This window comes from Rhinolophus sinicus, linkage group LG10 (assembly GCF_036562045.2).
Source record: "Rhinolophus sinicus isolate RSC01 linkage group LG10, ASM3656204v1, whole genome shotgun sequence".
Classification (NCBI taxonomy): Eukaryota; Metazoa; Chordata; class Mammalia; order Chiroptera; family Rhinolophidae; genus Rhinolophus; species Rhinolophus sinicus.
This window is the reverse complement of record NC_133759.1, coordinates 60131919-60152631: the sequence shown is the minus strand read 5'-3', so window position 1 is coordinate 60152631 and position 20713 is coordinate 60131919.

Here is a 20713-nt window from a genome sequence, read left to right as displayed (position 1 = left end):
CACTTTCCAATTTCAAAACTCACTTCAAATTTACAGTAGTGTGGTACTGGCTTAAGGATAGACACATTAGTAGAATAGAATTCCAAGTCCAGAAAGAAACCATTATATTTATGGTCAATTGATTTTTGACAAGTGTGCTAAGATAATTCAAGAGGAAAAAGATAGTTTTTTCAAGAAAGGTTATGGGACAATTGGATATCCACATGCAAAAGAATGAAATTGGATCCTTTCCTCACACCATATGTATAAATGAACTCAATGTGGATCCTAGACAAACTATAAGAGTTGTATTGATTAGACTGTTATAAGAAAACATAGGAGTAAATCTTCATGACCTTTGGATCAGACAATGGTTTCTTTGATATGACATCAAAAGCACAATTGAACAATAAAAACAACAAAAAGATAAACTATACTTCATTAAAATTAAAAACTTTTATGCTTCAAAGGGCACCATTAAAAAGTGAAAAAGCAATCCAGAGAATGAGAGAATATATTTATTTACATATATATTGTCCATAATATATAAAGAACTCTTGCAACTCAACAGTAGAAAGACAGTCCAATCAAAAATGAACAAAGGATTTGGACAAAGCATTTGTTTTCCAAAGAAAATATGCAAATAGCTAATGAGTGCATGAAAAGATACTCAGCATTATTAGCTACTAGAGAAATACAAACCAAAACCACAATAAGATACTTTTCACTCCCTCTAAGATAGCTAAAATAAAAGAGGTAGATAATAACTAGATTTGGTAAGGATGTAGAAAAATTGGAGCCCTCATAATTTGCTTTGGGAAAAATAAAATGGTATGGCTGATTAGCAAAATAGTTTGATAGTCCCTCAAAATGTTATAGGTGGAGTTACCATATAACCCAACAATTATACTCCTATGTATATACCCAAGAGATTTAAACTATGCATGCACACAAACACTTGTACATAAATGTTGATAGCAGCATTATTAATAATAGCCAAGGAGTGGAAACTATTCAAATGTTGATCAGTTAATGAATAGATAAACAAAATATAGTCTATCCTTACAATGTAGTCTATCCATGTAATGGAATGTTATTCAACAGTATAAAGGAATGAAGTACTGATACACCATAATCACTGATGCATCTTGATCAGTATCATTGATACTAAATCAGGATGAACCTTAAAAACATTGTAAAGAACCTTTGTAAATAACATAAAGAAGCCAGTTGCAAAAGACCACATCCTGTATGACTCCGTTTATATGCAATGTCCGGAATAGACAAATCTATGGAGGAAAAAAGGTAAACTAATGGTTACCTAGATCTAGGGGAGACTGAGACTGAGGAGAAATGAGGAATGCCTGCTGATGGGTTTTTGGGTTTTTTGGGGGGTGCCAAAAATGTTTTAAGATTGATTATGGTGATGGTTGCATAACTGTGAATATGCTAAACACACTGAAATATGTACTTTCAATGAGTAAATTATATGGTATAATTATATCTCAATAAAGCTGTTTTAAAAAAATGAATCTATATGAAACAGGTTCTTAATTTGATGTCTGTGAACTCTAGTTTAGAGCTAATTGTCCTGTGCAGTAGCCACATGTAACTCTTTAAATTTAAATAAACAAAATAAAAATTCAGTTCCTCATTTGCACCTGTCATATTTCAACTGCTCAGTAGCCACGCGTGGCTCGTGGCTACCATGTTGGACAGTGCACATATAAGAACATGTCCATCACAGAAAGTTCTTTTAGACAACACTGGTGTAGAGCCTACGATATAAAGCTTTCACTGGACCCATGAAAATCTGAAAATGTATATAAAACTTTGGGCCTATTTGCATCTTTTTTGGGGAAGAGGGGCATGGCTTTCGTAAGATTATCAAACATGTTAAGTACGCCAGGGTTAGCACAGCATTTTCTAAAAACACTAAACTGGACTATTAAATCATCAAAGTCATGTCCTGCTACTCCTGAACTGAACTGAATGTTCATTTTATTTGAGGGCCTGATTTTACTGCCTATCAAAAAATCTGTAGGACTGATTCTTGTTGGCACTGCCCTGCTTTTATGTGAGAAACAAAGGATTCCAAAATACAATCTCTTTATTGTCTCTGTCTTAATGAAATCAGGACATACAAGTGATTATGACCTAAAGCAGTAAGAATTATGCTATGGCCAGCCCTTTGAAGCTCGCAGGACAATGACCCACAAAGGAAAGCGAAAGCAAATGTCACGTTGAATTGGAATTGACAGGAAAGTGGGCATATTGACGACGGATGATGATGAGAACAGGCACAGCGGTGGGGAGCCTGGCACAGGCAAACCTGAGAGCTCTCTCTGGCAGCATCAGGAGGAGTGTGAGCCCGGGTGCAGCCGCTCTCTGGTGTGCCCTGCCTCAGCATGAAGGTAAATTCCATGGAGAATCCCTCAGAGAAAGGCCATCACAAATCATACATTATTGTGGAGATGCAAAGGCTTCATATCTGAAACTCTTTAATTTCATCTGGCACATTATGCTATTACCAGCTTGGCTGAAAAAATTGAAATCTGCCACCACAGCTGTCCCTACCACTGTGTGTTTCTAAAATATCAACACCTGGCATCCCACAGTTGCTCTCTCACAACGAGGAATTATTGCTTTGACTAAAGGGATAAAGCGTGGCAACATCAAGCACGTGTGACTGTGGCTGACAAATGGCTTGTGTCAAAATCTCTGGAGAGAAATATGTGGCCCCTCCTGAGGGGACTGCACAGATGGTTCCTCTTACAAATGCAACCTCTAGTGAAAGACAACTGGTTGCTGTTTCAAAGGATCTCTGCTTAGGTCACAACACCTCCAGCTTTGACCTCTTAATAAAAAGGAGCCAACATCCTTGAGGGCCATCTCCCTTCCTTCCCCTCCAAACCATACCACCAGAAAGATCCCAGATTACCTGGTCAAATGCAAAACCAGTAGGTGTGCTGGTGGCTCTGGACATCAGGTGTCATACATGCAGTAGCATCGGTATTGTTAACTATGCCATTTAAAATGGGGAAATGCTTCTTTCCCTTTGGCATAATATTCACTTAATTTTTCAAAGTTTTCAAAAATCCACAGTCTGCTTTCTTTTTCCATCAGATTCTCCTTGAACTTGCCAACATGCAGCGTAATTAAAATAATGACCCTTAAGAGTCTTACACATGAACCTTATTTCTGCTACCCCCTCACTGTGTGACCTTGGGCATGTACTCTACTACTCTGATCTTGTTTCCTTATCAGAAAAATGCAATACTATAGCATCTGTTTTAAAGGGCAGTAAGAATCAAATGATGGGATTTAAGTATAATTCATGACAGTGCCTAGTTCAATATGAGAGTTCAAGATGTGACAGCTAGTGTAAAGTCCCAAAGCTGTGCCAATGGATTTCCACATATTATCTCTTTTAATCTTAATCTTGATGCCCATGGATGAAATCAGGAAAAAAATGACAATTGGGGAAAGTATGTCTTCTGAAAGTATTTTTGAAAGAAAAACTACGTTGATATAAGAATATATGTCAATAGTTTTTGTGTTTTGTGTGTCTGTTTTCATGATACTTGGAAAAAGTAAACTTTTCCTATGAATCAGCTTTTCTCAACCTGTCTGATAAAGTTAGCTCTAGATGGAATTGATCTAAATCCTTTGATATTTAGACTTTCACCATAAGAACTGACCATTTTGCTCAGTTCAAGGCCACTGACCTCAGAGCTGGGAAATGATGTCATGAAATTGCAAAAGGAGAGAACTCTAGAACAAACAAATAGGTCAGGAGTAGCTTTAGGAAACTTGTGGTTTGGGTGGCTTTTGGAGGTCAGCGGAGTATAAGGAAATATGATGAGAAGATAAATACATTTCAGGACTCAAACTGTTTATTTCAAATGAGAGATATAATTTTTGTTCCTCTGTAGTGATAGCCTGAAACTGGAAACTATAAAATTTGAATAGTTGCCAACAACATAATCCAATAAGTTTTGTGATGAATTTTTGCTTCAACATAAAGTTCCTTTGAAGATTTAAATTAATCTAAAACTCATTTATTAATAACTAAGAATTAAATTACATTTGTCGCTGACCTCCTTTGGGTTGGTCTGTAACTATATTTCAGTTAAATGACAGAAGAGCTATTTAATAATCCTGACCTTTGGATTTCTTCTCTTGAATGGTAAGATCATTACAGGCCCAAGAAAAATACCGGATCCTCTAATACGCATACCATAGATTTCTGCTTCAAGGAGTCAAATTGGAACTCAACTCCATGTTACCAATTCATATGAGAAAAATGTCTGTTTTCAGGAAAAAGAGGACTAAAGGTGCATCTACTTAATTCCTCAGTAATTTCTGAAGCTTTTCCTTTTCATTTATAACCTTAGAAACTCTGACTTATGCATAGAATGCTCAAGGACCTGCCCTTCCTTAATTTTACAGTATGAAATAAGCTCAGAGAAAGAAGTAACCTGCTCAAGGACACGTGGTCTTATTGTGGTTGAGCTGGACCTAGCAGTGAGGTCTTTTGATTCCTGATTCAGCACCTAGTTCAGTTAATGAAATGACTGTATAGAGAGTTTGTGGGACATTTCTAATGTACTATGTTTCTTTAAAAATATATCCACGTTGACTTTCAGCAGCAGGTTTACTTGAATCCTTCCTAATTACTCCCCTTTGTGATCAACAGAGAGCTTCTGTAAAGTGACTTGAGATGTGTGTAGTTCAGTATTAACTTTTCCACAATAATTGAATACATAATTTTGGTGTACCAGCTACCATTACAAACAGCAGAAACGGGGCAACTTAGGCCCAAAGTCAATGTGTTGAGACATACGGGAGTTCACACAGAATCTAAGCAATAGTGAAGAACAAGACCCAGAAGGAGCCACACCAGGGTTGCTCTAGGATCTGGAGATCCAGGTAGCGGAATTCGATCAACAGCTTCTCTAAGTGATGAACAGTTTGTGTTGATGTTAATCTTTTTTTGTTTGTTGTTTTTTGTTCTTGATTGTTTCATTTTTTTCTTGTGTTAGTCTGCTCAGACTTGAATTTCCGAGAGGATGAGTCCAAGTGGCTTAGCTCCAGACACTTGTCTGCCCCATGACATCAAAACAAGAAAGTGTATCTTGAGAGAACGGGAGATCAGAGGCTTGCAATGAAGTTCAGGGTGGTGTTACCAATGGAAGGGCTAGGCTGCTGGGCCACAGAAACCAGCACCACCCTCAGCTTCCCTGTGTGGCCATGCCATCCTCCTGCTGAAGCCTCTCAAGGCTCAAGCACATTTAGTTCACACATATCTTTTAGAAGATACGGTATGAGGACAGGGACCATGTTCTGTGTGGCTTCTGTGTCCTTCCCCATCACCCCCTGTCCTCTCCAGTGCCACAAAAAGGAATCACTAGGCATTCATTATTGGATTGACTTGGACTGAACCACTTCAACTAAACTCACCGACCCACTGAAGCAATGGTTGGCTCATAGTCTTACAGAATATTAGAACTGGGAGAGCTACTTCATAGGTGGTTGCAGTAAGTACTGTAGACTCTGCAATATCATGTAAGCATACTATTTGTTGCATCATTATTAATGCTGGGAGGAATTAAAAGCACAGGTGCTCCTCCCATGTTCATTACAGCAATATTCACAACAGCCAAGATATGCAAACAACCTAAGTGTCAATGGATGAATGGATAAAGATATGATATATAAACACACACACACACACACGAATATTATTTTGTCATGAGAAAGAAGGAAATCCTGCCATTTATAACAACATGGATGTATCTAGAGGATACTATACTAAGTGAAATAAGTCAGACAGAGGAAGACAAATACTATATGATCTCACGTATATGTGGACTCTAAAAAAGCTAGACTTATATAAAGAGAGAATAGAACAGTGGTTTTCAGAGGATTGGGGGTGGGGAGGTGTTGATTAAAAAGTACAATATTCCAGTTAGAAATGAATAAGTTCTCAGGATGGTGATTATAGTTAATACTGTATTATATTGTTGAAAGTTTCTAAGAGTAGATCTTAAATGTTCTCACCATAAAAAAGAAATGGTAATTATGTGATGTGTTAGTGGCATTAGCCAATGCAATGGTGGTAATCATATTGCAATAGATAGATGTACCAAATCAGTACATGTACACCTTAAACGTATGTGATGTTATACGTCAGGTATATCTCAGTAGAGCTGGGGGTGGGGAAAGCACCGTTTGAGCTGTATTACCCATGTGTGCAGTTGCTCCACTAACCAGCTGTGTAACTTAGGCAAGTTATTCAAACTCTGTATGCCTCAGATTCCTCAGCTGTGAAAATGAAGGTTAGATAATTATCAATTTTGTCTGAGGGGTAAACAATAGCTGAAGAATGTTTAGAATGCCCAGTTGGTGTCAACTTAGTTGTTATCATCACCATTATTGTCATCATCACAGAAACTTTCAGACAGCATTGAAATTTTGGTGAAGATGTGTGGCTTTTCCCAGCTTTTGTGGCGTTTGTTGGGATGGTGGCCAGAGGTGGATTGTAACAATCATGACCATGTTCAGTAGGCTAACTTCATTCAGAACTTGTGCGAAAGACTTGCTTTTCCCCTTGTCTCTTAAGCGCTTTCTCAAAAATGGCCTTTGCAATTTTCACTTTCTTTAAAAATGTGAAACTTACAAGCAGACTCAGCCGAACTCAAGAAGGGTCTGCATTTATTTCTTTCTAAGGGTTTGAATCTGCACTTACAATGGCTACACATTTAATCGGGCAATTGTCCTGTGAGTATTCACTGTGCATTAATCAGTTTGCCTCCTTAAAAAGTGACAAATGGTGGTTCCTTTTAAGTTTCAAAGAGGCCAGTTTAATCTGGGCCTTCTGTTGCTTTGTTAGGGAAACTGAAAGCCTGCAATTGTTCTCCAGCTCTCCCTTGTTGCTCTGAGGTCATGGGAAAGTAGATGTGAGAACCCCAGGGTGATTCATCATTGCCACGACATAGTGTGACATCCAGGCACAGCATCTGACTGATGGTACTCACTTTCTCTGCCTGTCTGCGAAATGATCCATTCACAAGTAAACGCAGTAGTGACTGAGCAGGAAAGGTAATATACGTGGTCACACCTGGGGTTACAGCTGTCTCCACCTGGCATAATCTAAGTGACAGAAGTTGATTGTGCTTTACAACCCCATTTTGTGTCTGTCTCAGTGAAGAATCTTCCCAAGACCTTCCTCCTTCTTTCCTTGAGACTTTACCTTTCATGCATTAGCCGTAAAGGCTAAAATAACTGCCTAAGTTAAACCTTGTATTTCATGTCAAAGAACAGCCTACTTTAAGATAAGCTGTCTAAAACGGCTTTGTGTGTCTCTGTCTATGTCCTGTAGATTTTTACATGTAGGTCAGCATTTGCACAACACATTTCATTACACAGTAAATGTTCTTGTTCTCTCAGAATTGGTGTTTGACAAACATAAGTCTCTTTATAAGTGGTCAACATGATGACTTCTATTCCCCGCCCCTTTTTCTGGCTCAGGAGAGGGATTTTTCTTTGAGCCCCAGAAGGGAAGGGAATTTTCATCTTTGGAGACAGAAAAGTACCTGGAAAGTATCGAGAAAGGTTCCTTGAAAAGGCACCTGGAAAAACACTGTCATGCTTTCAGAGAAAAGCTCCTTGCTGTTTTCTTTTTTCTTTCTTTCTTTCACTCACTTACTAAGCATTTACTTTCAGCCTCACTGAGTCCCTCTCTGTACTAAGCCCCTGGGAAACAGAATAAAAGAATGTTCTGTTCCTGCCCTCAGTTTGCTAAGTGACAGGAAAGTAAACTAAAGAGGTTATGGCCTCTGTAGTCCAAGTGTGGGCCCCTGGGAACTTGTTACCAACATAGGATCTCAGTCCCACCCTGGACCTAAGTGACAGTCAACATTTTTACAAGATCCCCGGGTAATCTGCATGCACATTAAAATGCTGTCAGAGACATGTGCAGTGTACCCTTAGGGTACAGAGGGGCACCTGACGGCACAGCCTTCTGACCACCACGAGCCCCTTGCCTTGCTCTTCACACTCCCAGAGCAACCCTGCTGGCCAGTGAGCATTGTGTCCCCTGGGACACTCAGTTTGCAGTTACACTGTGCTAAGAGTGTGGGACAAAGGAGGTGGAGTTATACAGACTGTAGGCCACAACTCTAGGGGATGTGAATTGTACCCCCGTATGTACAACACCATGGCCCGGAGACAAAGAATAAGCATTTTTCTCTGCTATTCACCCATAATCTCTATAGTGAGAAGGGGAAAACTTAGGTCAATGATCAAAGCTTCTGAGTAGCAGGTGAACAAGGTTGATCTGATTATAAGTATTTTTCTGATGGGTTTTGTGGTCTTGCCCTGAATTTCTCACTGTGAGAATTGGATGAAAGCTGTGTCCCTGGTTCCCAAACACTCCCACAGGGAAGACACATGGATCTGCACATCACTTAGGAGAATCACAGCTCCCCTCAGGCCCAGTCCATGATGCCCTAAGGTTTCCATCCCCCAGGTGAAGAACCTCTGACTCACAGAAATGCTGGATATGCCAGCAACTATACTGACTAATTTACATACATATTATTGCTTGCTCTTTGCAACAGGGCTGTCTGGTAGATCTTTATCATCACCATTTTACTGATGAGGAAACTGAAAGATACAGAGGTTATTAAATTGTCCAAAGTCTTACACTGTAGCAAGAGGCAGAAGTGGAAACCAAGTGCTGAACTCTCCGACTCCAGCACCTAGACCCTAACCACAATGCATGCTCTTCCCAGAAGGAAACACTACCCTTAAGACTAAGGCAACAAATGTATTTAATGCCACTAAATTGTACACTTAAAAATGGTTAAAGTGGTAAATATTATGTTAAATATATTTTTCCACGGTAAAAATAAAACAGGGCATAAAACCATGAATCCATACCGCACATAGAATAAGACGTTTGGAAATATTTGATGTTTCCTAGTCCCTCTAAACTTTTATTCACCATTCCTCTTTCTGAAAGTAATGAAATAACCAAACCAAGATTGAGGCAACCCTGCCCCTTGTTCACCGCTATTGGAAACCCTCACTGCATGCTGCTCAAACCACAGACCCATCAAAGTCCCTGAGTGCTGTTGTCAAGACCAATCTCAGCTGTGGTTGCCCTCTAACATGCCACAGACTTGACATACTCGTGCAGGCTCTGCCAGGGAGAGAGCTTTTTAAGAAATATCACTGTTCCTTGTTCTGTCCAGTATGAAAACTCCTGCCCAATAGCAACCTTCAAGTATCAGATCAGATTCCCGGTGCTGAGGACCCCCTAGACTCGTGATTTAAGAACACAGATGCTGACTGTTTCCATTTTTGCACTTGCTTCTTACTAGTTCTGTGATCCAGGATAAGTTTTAATCTTTTTATGGCTCCCCTCCCCCCATATCTCTAAAATGAGGATAATAATAAGACAAACCCTCTGTGGTCGTAGGGAGGGTTGAAGGAAATAATGCAAGTAAACTTTTGTGGACTTCCCACTCCATGCAGAGTGAGCACTTAGTAAACGCTGGTGGTGGTGGTGAAGGTGATGGTGATACTCACATGTTATTCAGAGTCTGAAGATTCTCCTGAATCACTTTGGCATGACATCTCATGTCATGCTGCCTTTGATAATCCATCCCGGTGACCATGACCTCTGTAGTATCTTTATTACTGACCCAAGAAACCTGTTTTCAGTGTTTGGAGGTATAATTGAAGTATACTGAAGTGTACATATTTAAAGTGAATAATTTGACGAATTTTTACATACTCATGAAACTATCACAGCAATCAAGATAATGAACATATCTGTCATGCTCCAGAGTTCCCTTGTACCCCTCCCACCGTCTTCCCACCAATGGTTCTCCCCAGGCAACCACTGTTCTGCTTCCTCACAGAATAATCTTTAGGTGTAATGAAACATACTGGGGTTTCTCTGCATTTTCTACTTGACTGAGCATATCACCTTGCTCTCCCTTTAAATTTAATTACATGTTTAGCTTTTCTTAAAAGCTGGAGAGGTTTTTTATGGGAAGGGTTCTGCATAATAACCTTTAAGATCAATAAGTCAAACCTGCCAACCTTTCCTCACTTTAAACTCCTATGAGTTATCCTGCAAATTCTATAGGTTTTACTGCCATCATTTGTGTTCCTTGCTATGTTGACAACAGTGCTCATCTTCTACTTACCCAATAAATGTTTGTATCACTATTATAGCACAGTATTTTCATTTTAGAAGACGTTTTAGGCAGTTGTTAGGTGTCCAAGTTTCAGGTAAGATTCAAATGATCATCCTAACTGAGGTGTACCTTCTAGAAATGGATCGGTTCACTTAATACACAAAGAGAACTATGTCATAATGTATTCTTTTTCCTTGAAGGTTTCTTTTAATATTAATTGTAATATACATCTCAATTTCTAAAGCATTAAATGTGGAAGGAGAGATTTGCATTTTATAGCACAAGAAATGTGGTAACCATAAGTTGTTTGACATTGTTATTAATCTTTTATATTGCTTAAATTATTTTCTTCCTGTTTAAGAACAAGGATTATAAGTGATATTTCTTTGTACTCCTAACATAGTGCTCAAATACATCCGGACCCACAGAATTACATAATGCTGCAGAGAGAAAGAAAACAAACTTTTTAAATCCAGTCCTCTCACATTGCCCACAGGGAGAGGCACACAAAAAGAGAAATATCTTGCCCAGGTTCACTTAATCTTTCCAGAGTCAGGATTTGATTCTAAGTCCCCTCATTCTCTGCCTGGTGTTCATCTCCGTTGAGTGCATCACTGTCAGAGTGGGAGTTGGGAATAGACATTTAAAAATCTCTCCATGAAATTCTTATATGCACTAGGGTTTGACTTGCTGCACACAAGATTCTCAAAATTTACACTCTTGGTTTTTCCAGTTTCAAAAATACAAAAGGCTGCAGCAGGCATATGATATAATTACTTATAATTTTACTGAGCCACTTAGTGGAATTACACTGCAGGCCACAAAACTAGTATTTGGGTATGAGTCAATTTCCTAGTGACTGAGGCTTACAGATCTCCCCACATTGACATTTAAACTCTCCTTCCTTCCTTCCTTCCTTCCTTCCTTCCTTCCTTCCTTCCTTCCTTCCTCCCTCCCTCCTTCCTTCCTTTGTTCACTCATCCATTTAAGTCATTTACTAAGCTCTTTCTTTTACCAGGCAGTGTTCTAGGATTTTGACACTATTATAAGAATTCAGTGCTAGCAAGTTTCCTGGCTTCTGGTATGGAGGAGACAAACTGTAAACAAGTAAACAGATAATTAATAAGAGACAAACAATACTGCAATTGCAAACTTTAATAAAGATTATGAAGGGAAATAATGGAAAGTTGAAACCTGCAGGATGAGCAGAAATCATAGGTAAAGAATAACTCCTATCTGATGATGTAATCTCAATATTTACTTTGGACACAAACACAATGTATTATCAATATTTAATTTTGACTCATACCCCGTGGTTCTGAAAACTGGAATTCAGCTAATGCTTTTATTCCAGATATTACATTCCTGACGCCTAAACGACTCTGAATAAATGTTTCACAGATGCCTTGGGAAGGAATGGAACACCTTTGACAGGGAATTAATTGTTCATAAGCTGAATGAAGCCCTGATTTTTTTTTCTCTGTATCCCGATCCCTTCCTCAACACTGGCCCAGTTACCAGGAATCTGACAATGCTCCTTCAATGTCTGAAGGAGCCCTTAAATGCCAATCACCTTGACTGCATGATAAACTGTGGTGGCATTCCAGAATGGAGGTGTTTGGGAGATTTCGGTTCCTACCCCTTGCGAAAGTTGATGATCTGCTGTAATATGCTCATGCCCCACATGGCGTTTCTTCCCAAGGAAGCTGTCTTGTTTAATATCTGCCTCCCTCGTGTATTTCACCTAACGTTTATTATTCTTTTAACCACTCCCTTTGAGGAATGTGTTAATTTCTTTCTCAAGCAAATATCTGGATGAATGAGTTTAAACTACATACTTGTTTTATAGGCTATTGTAGTTATAAAATAAAGCACTTCACAATTTGAGGTAAAACATGTTTTTACATGTACCGAAGCCATATGAATATCAGAGGTAAAATGTTTTTTTCAGAATCACATCTAAACATTAGTTTTGCTTTCACCACAGGCTCTGGAGGCAGTTGCCTGGATTCAGCTCCCGGCTATGACATTTTATTTGCTTTGTTGACCTTGGTCAAGTTACTAAACTTCTTTGTGCTTTACTTTTTGCATCTGTACAATGGGCATAATATCATTAATGTTGTTGTGAGAATAAAGCAAAATGAAACGAGATAATGCGTGTAAAGTGCTGGTGTTAGTTTCCAGGGAAAGAGTCAGTCCTCAATAAGTTAGCTGCTGCCATTTTTTTCTGGTCTACTTACCAGAGGTTGGTACTTGATAAGACAGGATGAAATCCTCTGAGAAGTGAATCCCATTTGTTTATACGTACTAATGAAATGTTGCAATCTTTCTCTATACTGACATTAGCCCTTAAATTTCAAAAATTTGAATTCTTCTTCGTGAATACCAATGAAGATCAATTTAAAATATTTTTAGAAGATTAAATTTTAGTCATGCCATATAGGCAATGATTCATGTTCAGATCATTTCAGATTCTTTAAAAATTATTGTTCTTAGATTTGCCAAAAATACACGTGGACTCTGAAGAAGAGGCAGCTCCTCTATGTATATATTATTGAAAACTTAACAATACCAATGATAACAAAACACATAAGCCTTGATTCTGTATATATTTTACTATATTGGTTTTTTCCCCTTTATCCCCATCCCCCACTAACAATATATGACAAACGTCTTTTCAGGACAATACATAGAGATCAAATTTGATCTTTTTATGTTTTTGCTTTATAAAAATGTATTATTTTTCAATTATAGTTGACATTCAATATTATATTAGTTTCAGGTGTACAGTATAATGATTAGACGTGTATATACCTTACAAAACAACATTGCAAGCTCAAAGACAGAAGAGAAATACCTTCAAATTTTTGAGGAAAAAGTATTCTTTTTAAAAATATTTATTAAATTTATTGGGGTGACATTCATTAGTAAAATTATATAGGTTTCCAGTGTACATTTCTATAATACATCATCTATATATTGCATTGTGTGTTCACCACCCAGAGTCAGTTCTCCTTCCTTCACCATATATTTGACCCCCTTTACCCTCTTCTCACTTCCCCCTCTCCCCTTACCCTCTGGTAACCACTGAACTATTGTCTGTGTCTATGAGATTTGTTTCTTTGTTTGTTTGTCTTGTTCATCTGTTGCTTTCAGTTTTATATCCCTTATGTGAAGTCACATGGTTCTCAACTTTTTCTATCTGACTTATTTCACTTAGCCTGATAATCTCAAGATACATCCATGTTGTCACAAATGGCAGTATTTTATCTTTTCTTATGGCCGAGTAATATTCCATTCCATTTATTGTACTATTTCTTTATCCAATCATCTATCAAAGGACACTTTGGTGATTTCCATGTCTTGGCCACCATAAATAATGCTGCAATGAACATAGGGGTACATATATCTTTACAAATACATGTTTTCAGACTTTTTCGGATAGATATCAAGAAGAGGCATGGCTGGGTCATACGGAAATTCTATTCTTAATTGTTTGAGAAACCCCCCATACTGTTTTCTATAGGGGTATACCAATTTACATTCCCACCAGCAGTAGTGTATGAGGGTTCCTTTTGCTCCATAGCTTCTCCATCACTTATTATCACTTGTCTTGTTGATAATAGCCATTCTAACAGGTGTAAGGTGGTATCTCATTGTGGTTTTGATTCATATTTACCTAATAGCTAATAAAGTTGAGCATCTTTTCATAGATCTGTTGGCCATTTGTACAAGGTATGGCAATTAAGTTCGCGAACTCATTCTAGAAAAAGTGCCACATACCTCATTGCTGAATATCACTATGGTCACCTTTGAAGTACTCCCCTTGTGAAGCTATGCACCAATTCCAGTGCGTAGTCCACCCTTCAAAGCAATTTTGGAACTCTTTTTCTGGAATGGCCATCAGAGCTCTCATCGTATTACCTTTGAAGTCCTAAATGTCATCAAAATATCTTCCTTTCAATATTTCCTTTATCTTCAGGAAAGAAAGAAGTCATTGGGGGCCAGATCAGGTGAGTAAGGAGGGTGTTCCAATACAGTTATTTGTTTACTGGCTAAAAACTCCCTCACAGACAGTGCCCTGTGAGCTGATGCATTGTCGTGATGCAAGAGCCATGAATTGTTGGTGAAAAGTTCAGGTGGTCTAACTTTTTCACGCAGCTGAAAAAGCACTTCCAAATAATAAACTTGGTTAACTGTTTGTCCACTTGGTATAACAACTTCATAATGAATAATCCCTTTGATATCAAAAAAGTTTAGCAACATTGTATTGACTCTTGATTTAGACTGACAGAACTTTTTTGGCCGTGGAGTATTGGCTGACTTCCATTGTGCACTTTGACGCTTTGTTTCAGGGTCGTATAGGTACACCCATGTTTCATCACCAGTGATAATGCAGCTCAAAACATTGTCTTGCCTCTTTAAAAGGTCTTGGCAAACTTCGACTCTCCTTTGCTTTTGTTCGTTGGTGAGCTCCTTTTGGACCATTTTTGCACACACCTTTCTCATGCTAAGGTTTTCAGTTAAGATTTTCCTGTTTCTCTATCAATGTTTATTTGGTCTGCTATGCTTCTCACAGTCAGTGGATGATTTTGACACACAATTTGATGAATTTTTGTAATGTTTTCATCAGTTCTGCTTATTACTAGCTGCCCTGACCTCTCTTCATCAGTGACACATTCTCTCCCCTCAGAAAAACGTTTAACCCATTGGTACACTGCTGTTTTCTTCATGCCATTATCCCCATAAAGTAGGACTAACATGCCCCTGATTTCACTTCCATTCTTGCCAAGTTTAACAAAAAATTGAATGTTTGTTTGTTGCTCTAATTCAAGCTCAAACATTCTCGTGACAGCACACAAAATCACGCAACAACAATAATGAATGCCACTCAGCAAGACACTGCCACATGTTGACATGAACACAGCTGTGAGACACTCATATACCAAGGTTATGAAACCTTACTGAGCTGTTTGTACAGTACTTCCAATGTAAATGCAGGTGGCAAGTTTGCGGACTTAATTACCAGACATCATGTGTCTTCTTGGGAGAAGTGTCTGTTCAGGTCTTCTGTTCATGTTTTAATTGGATTGTTTGTTTTTTTCTTGCTGAGTTGAGTGCATTCTTCATATATTTTGGAGCCTTTTATCGGAGACGTTGTTTGCAAATATCTTCTCCCATTTGGTTGGTTGTCTCTTTGTTTTGTTGATGGTTTCTTTTGCTATGCAGAAGCTTTTTGGTATGATATAGTCCCATTCATTTATTTTTGCTTTTAGTTCCCTTGCCTCTAAGGCCAAATTCATAAAATCCTCTCTGAACCCAGGTCCCATAAGTTTAGTACCTATGCTTTCTTCTATGCAATTTATTGTTTCAGGTCTTCTGTTTAGATCTTTGATGCATTTTGAGTTGTAAGAATTTTGTTATATGGTGACAGTTAGCAGTCTAGTTTCACTCTTTTGTACGTGGCTTTCCAATTCTCCCAGCACCATTTACTGAAGAGTTTTGCTTTTCTCCATTGTATGTTTAGCTCCTTTGTCGAAAATTATCTACCCATATAGACGTGGGTTCACTTCTGGGTTCTCAGTTCTATTCTATTAGTCTGTGTGTCTGTTTTTCTGCCAGTACCGTGCTGTTTTGATTATTTTTGTTTTGTAGTATAAATTGAAGTCAGGGAGTGTGATTCCTCCAGCCATATTTTTTTTTCCTTAGGATTCCTTTGGCTATTCAGGTTTTTCGTGATTCTATACAAATCTGATTTTTTGTTCTATTTCCTTAGAAAAATTCCATTGGGATTTTTGATGAGGATTGCATTAAATCTGCATATTGCTTTGTGTAATATGGCCATTTTCACTATATTGATTCTTCTAATCCATGAACACAAAATATCTGCCTATTTCTGTGTGTTTTCTATTTCTTTTAATAATGTCTTATAGCTTTCAGTGTATTGGTCATTCACATCCTTTGTTAAGTTTATTTCCAGGTATTTTATTCTTTTTATTGCAATTGCAAAAGGAATTGTTTTGTTTTTTCATTTCTTTTTCTGAAATTCCATTGTTAAGATATAGGAACACAATAGATTTTTGTACATTGATTTTCGTATCCTGCAACTTTAATGTATTTGTTTATTGTTTCTAATAGTTTTCTGGTGGCATCTTTAGGATTTTCTCTATAAAGGATCAGGTCATTTGCAGAAAGTGACAATTTAACTTTTTCATTCCCAATTTGGATACCTTTTATTTATTTTTCTTGCCCAATTGCTCTGGCTAGGACTTCTAAATCTATGTTGAATAACAGTGTAGCAGGGGGCATCCCTGTCTTGTTCCTGATCTTTGAAGAAGAGCTTGCTGTTTTTCACCATTAAGTATGATATTAGCTGAAGTTTTGTCATATACGGCCTTTATTATGTTGAGGTATTTCCATCTAAACTCATTTTATTGAGTGTTTTAATCATAAGTGTGTGTTGTATCTTGTCAAATGCTTTTTCTGAATCTATTAATATGATCATATGATTTTTATCCTTTATTTTGTTTATGTGTTGTATCACATTGATCAATTTGCATATATTGAACCATCCTTGTGCCCTGGAATGAATCTGACTTGTTTGTTTGAGATGTATAATTTTTGATGTATTGTTGTATTCGATTTGCCGGTATTTTCTTCAGGATTTTTATGTCTGTGATCATCAGAGATAAAGTTGTTCTTTAGTAGCATGCTGTTTAATCTCCATGTATTTCTGGTTTTTCCTGCTTTCTTTTTACAGTTGATCTCCAATTTCAAAACATTGTGGTCAGAGAATATGCTTGGTATGATATCAATCTTCTTAAATTTGCTTAGGATAGTTTTCTGTCCCACCATATGATCTATCCTTGAGAATATTCCATGTGCACTAGAAAAGAATGTATAGTCTGTTGTTCTAGGATGAAAGGTTCTGTAAATATCCATTTGGTCTAATGTGTCACTTGAGGCTGATATTTCCTTATTGATTTTCTGTTTGGATGATCTATCCATAGCTGTCATGGCATATTTAGGTCCCCTACTATAATTGTGCTTTTGTCAGTTTCTCCTTTTAGTTCTGTTTGTAGTTGCTTTATATACTTTGGTGCTCCCTAATTAGGATCATATATATTGATAAGTGTTATGTCTTCTTCTCATATTGTCCCCTTTATCATTAGGAAAAGTCTATCTTTGTGTCTTGTTACCTTTTTTATTCTGAAGCATGTTTTGTTTGATATAACTATGGATACACCCACTTTTTTGTGGATGCCGTTTGCTTGGAGTATCATTTTCCATCCTTTCACTGTGAGTGAAAGGATGTCCTTGTAGCTGGGATGTGTCTCTTGAAAGCAGCATATGGTTGGGTTTTATTTTTTGATCTGGTCTGCTACTCTGTGTCTTTTTATTGGTGAGTTCAGTCCACTTACATTGAGGGTAATTATTGATATATGAGGATTTCCTATAGTCATTTTATCTTTTGTTTTCTGGTAGCTCAGTATCTCCATTGTTTCTTTGCCTTTGTGTTTCTGTCTGTCATATTAGTTTGGTGGTATTCTATATTTTTCCCCTCTGTTTCCTCTCCTTTTATTTCATGTGTCTCAGTTCTGGGTTTTTTTTGTTTGTTTGTTTTGAGTGGTTACCATTACGTTTATGTAAAAGAAACTTTCATATACGAGGTGTGATCAAACAATATGGTGAATGTTTAAATTTTTAAAATTTATTACAATAAAAAAGTTGCCATTAATCCCCTTCAAAATACTCTCCCTCTCTTTGAACACATCACTTATCCCATCATTCTTGCCACTTTCTGAAGCAATTCTGGAAGTCCTCTTTCGTAAGTGTCTTTAGTTGTGCTTCTGTGGCTACCTCAATGTCCTGAATCATTTTGACTTTAGGGAAGAGCCAGAAATCACACGGTGCCAGATGTGGTGAATAAAGTAGATGAGGATACACTGTAACATTTTTATTTGACAGAAATTGCCATACTGGAAGTGACATGTGACACAGAGCATTGTCATGACGGAGGATGATTTATGCGACACTTTAAAACACACCTTTTCTCAACTGTAGCTCACCCCCAATTGACTACACTGAACAAGTTAAAACTTGTCACACACTGTTACTAAGGTTCGACACACCGCTTCCCATATTGAAGATCCCTGCCTTTCCATTGGCTCGCACTCAGCAGCAGCATTCACTGTATTTTGTGATCACAATAGAAAGGCTCCGTGTCACACATCGTTTCTGGTATGGCAATTTCTGTCAAATAAAAACATTACGGTGTGTCCTCATCCACCTTATTCACCAGATCTGGCACTGTGTGACTTCTGGCTCTTCCCCAAAGTCAAAATAGCCCTGAAAGGTAAACATTTTGAATTGATTCAGGCCATCGAGGCAGCCATGACAGTGCAACTAAAGACGCTCGTGAAAGGGGACTTGCAACTGTTTCAGAAAGTGGCAAGAATGATGGGATAAGTTTGTTCAAAGTGACGGGGGAGTATTTTGAGTGTGATTAAGGGCAATATGTCTTTTACTGAAATAATGTGTGTTTTTTTATTTAAACATTCACCATATGTTTTGATCGCACATCGTATACAGTAGTCCTTTTTCTTCTGCATGGAACTTAGCTCTATTTCCCTTTGCAAATTCAGGCATTTACCTCCTCCCCTTTTATGTTTCTGTTGTCACCAATTATCCATATTTATGCTGTGAGTTCATTTCTAAATTGCAGTAGCAAACTGTCTTCTTCTCTTTTTCTTTTTTTATGTTTTTATCTCCTTTACCCTTTATGTTATGTTGAAGTGTATAGAGCCCTATTCTGTGTAGGTGTTGCCATTTCCTGCTTCTGGCTATCTCTTAGTGATCTTACTCATAGTTTTATATCCTTTTGTCTTTCTGTTTTGGGCAGAATAACCTCCTTTATTATTCCCTATAATGCAGACCTTGTGGTGGAAAATTCCCTGAGCTTCTGTATATCTGGAAATGTCTTTATTCCTCCTTCAGATCTAAAAGATAATTTTGCTAGATATATTATGCTTGGCTGGTAATTTCTGTCTTTTAATAGTTTGAATATTTTTTTCCACTCCCTTCTGGCTTGTAGTTTCTGCTGAAAAATATGATGATAATCTAATGGGCTTTCCTTTGTAGGTTACTGTCTTATTTTCCCTGACTGCCTTGAGAATTCTCTTTGTCATTAATTTTTGATAGCTTCAGTATAATGTACTTTGGAGAAGGCCTTTTAGAATTGAGGTAATGAGGTGCCCTGTTTCTTTCTTGGATTTGAGGATATAGTTCTTTCCATAGGTTTGGAAAATTTTCATCTATTATTTGTTTGAATAATCTCTCTGTGCCCTTCTCCCTCTCTTCGCCTTCTGATATACCCATTATTCTTATATTGCTCTTTCTGATGGAGTCAGATAGTTCTTGTAGAGTTCTTTCGTTTCTTTGAACTCTCAAGTCTCGTGACTTCCATTTGCATCCATCTGCATCCTTTCCAGAATTCTAGCTTTGATATCACTAATTCTTTCCTCCATATGGTCAGCTCTATTTCCTAAGCTTGCTATTTCATTCTTCATCTCTTTTATTGAGTTCTTCAACTCCAGAAATTCTATTTGGTTCTTTTTTTTAAATTTCAATCACTTTGGTAAAGTATTCATTTTGTTCATTGATTTTATTTCTAAGTCCATTAAACTGCCTATCTGAGTTTTCTTGCATCTTGTTGAATTTTTTCAGAATGGCAATCTTAAATTCTCTGTCATTTAAGTCACTCATTTTCCATGTCTTTAAGTTTATTTTCTGGAGATTTTTCATTTTCTTTCTGAGATGCTTTGTTATCTTGGTTATTCATGATAATTGATTAATTATTTCTCTTCCTGGGCATTTATGGGAATGAATTCTGCAGCAGGTTGATATGAAGATGTCTTTCTTTTATTTTCCAGTAGGTAGCACTGGAGCATTTTATTATCTTTTGCCCTGTTCCGGCTACTCACAGGGAAGATTTTCTGGGGAGGTGGACATCTCCTCTGTCATCAGGTTGCCTTGGTTTCAGGACACCACCCCCATGGGAATATGTAGTAGGTGATGGGGTTCTGAGCCCCTGAAATCCCAGTGCTGCCCCTGCAGCCTGACACACTTCAGCAACTCTGGGTGCCCCCACTGGGATCAAGCATGAATAGTAGGGGCAGGATAGGCTGGCAACGGCATCTGATATGTTTTTGTCTTTGTTCTCCTCCAAGTAATGGTTACTGCCAGACCACAGCTGCCTTGCCCGTATATCTCCTCCCTTGTCACTAGAATTAGCCTCAGTGTGTGTCTGCCGCTCAGGAAGTATCTCTCTGGTTCTCAGAGCTATAGATGTCCTGCTCTTTAATCTGCTGCTGCTACAGTTTTATTTTTCTGGGGCCTGTTGTTGACCCTGGGAGGGTGAGGGAAGGTGGCCAGGTTCCATGGCTTCATTTTCTGCTTAGCAGTGAGGGCTGTTAAACCACAGTTGTCACACTTCTGTATTCTGTCTTTGCCCTTAGGTC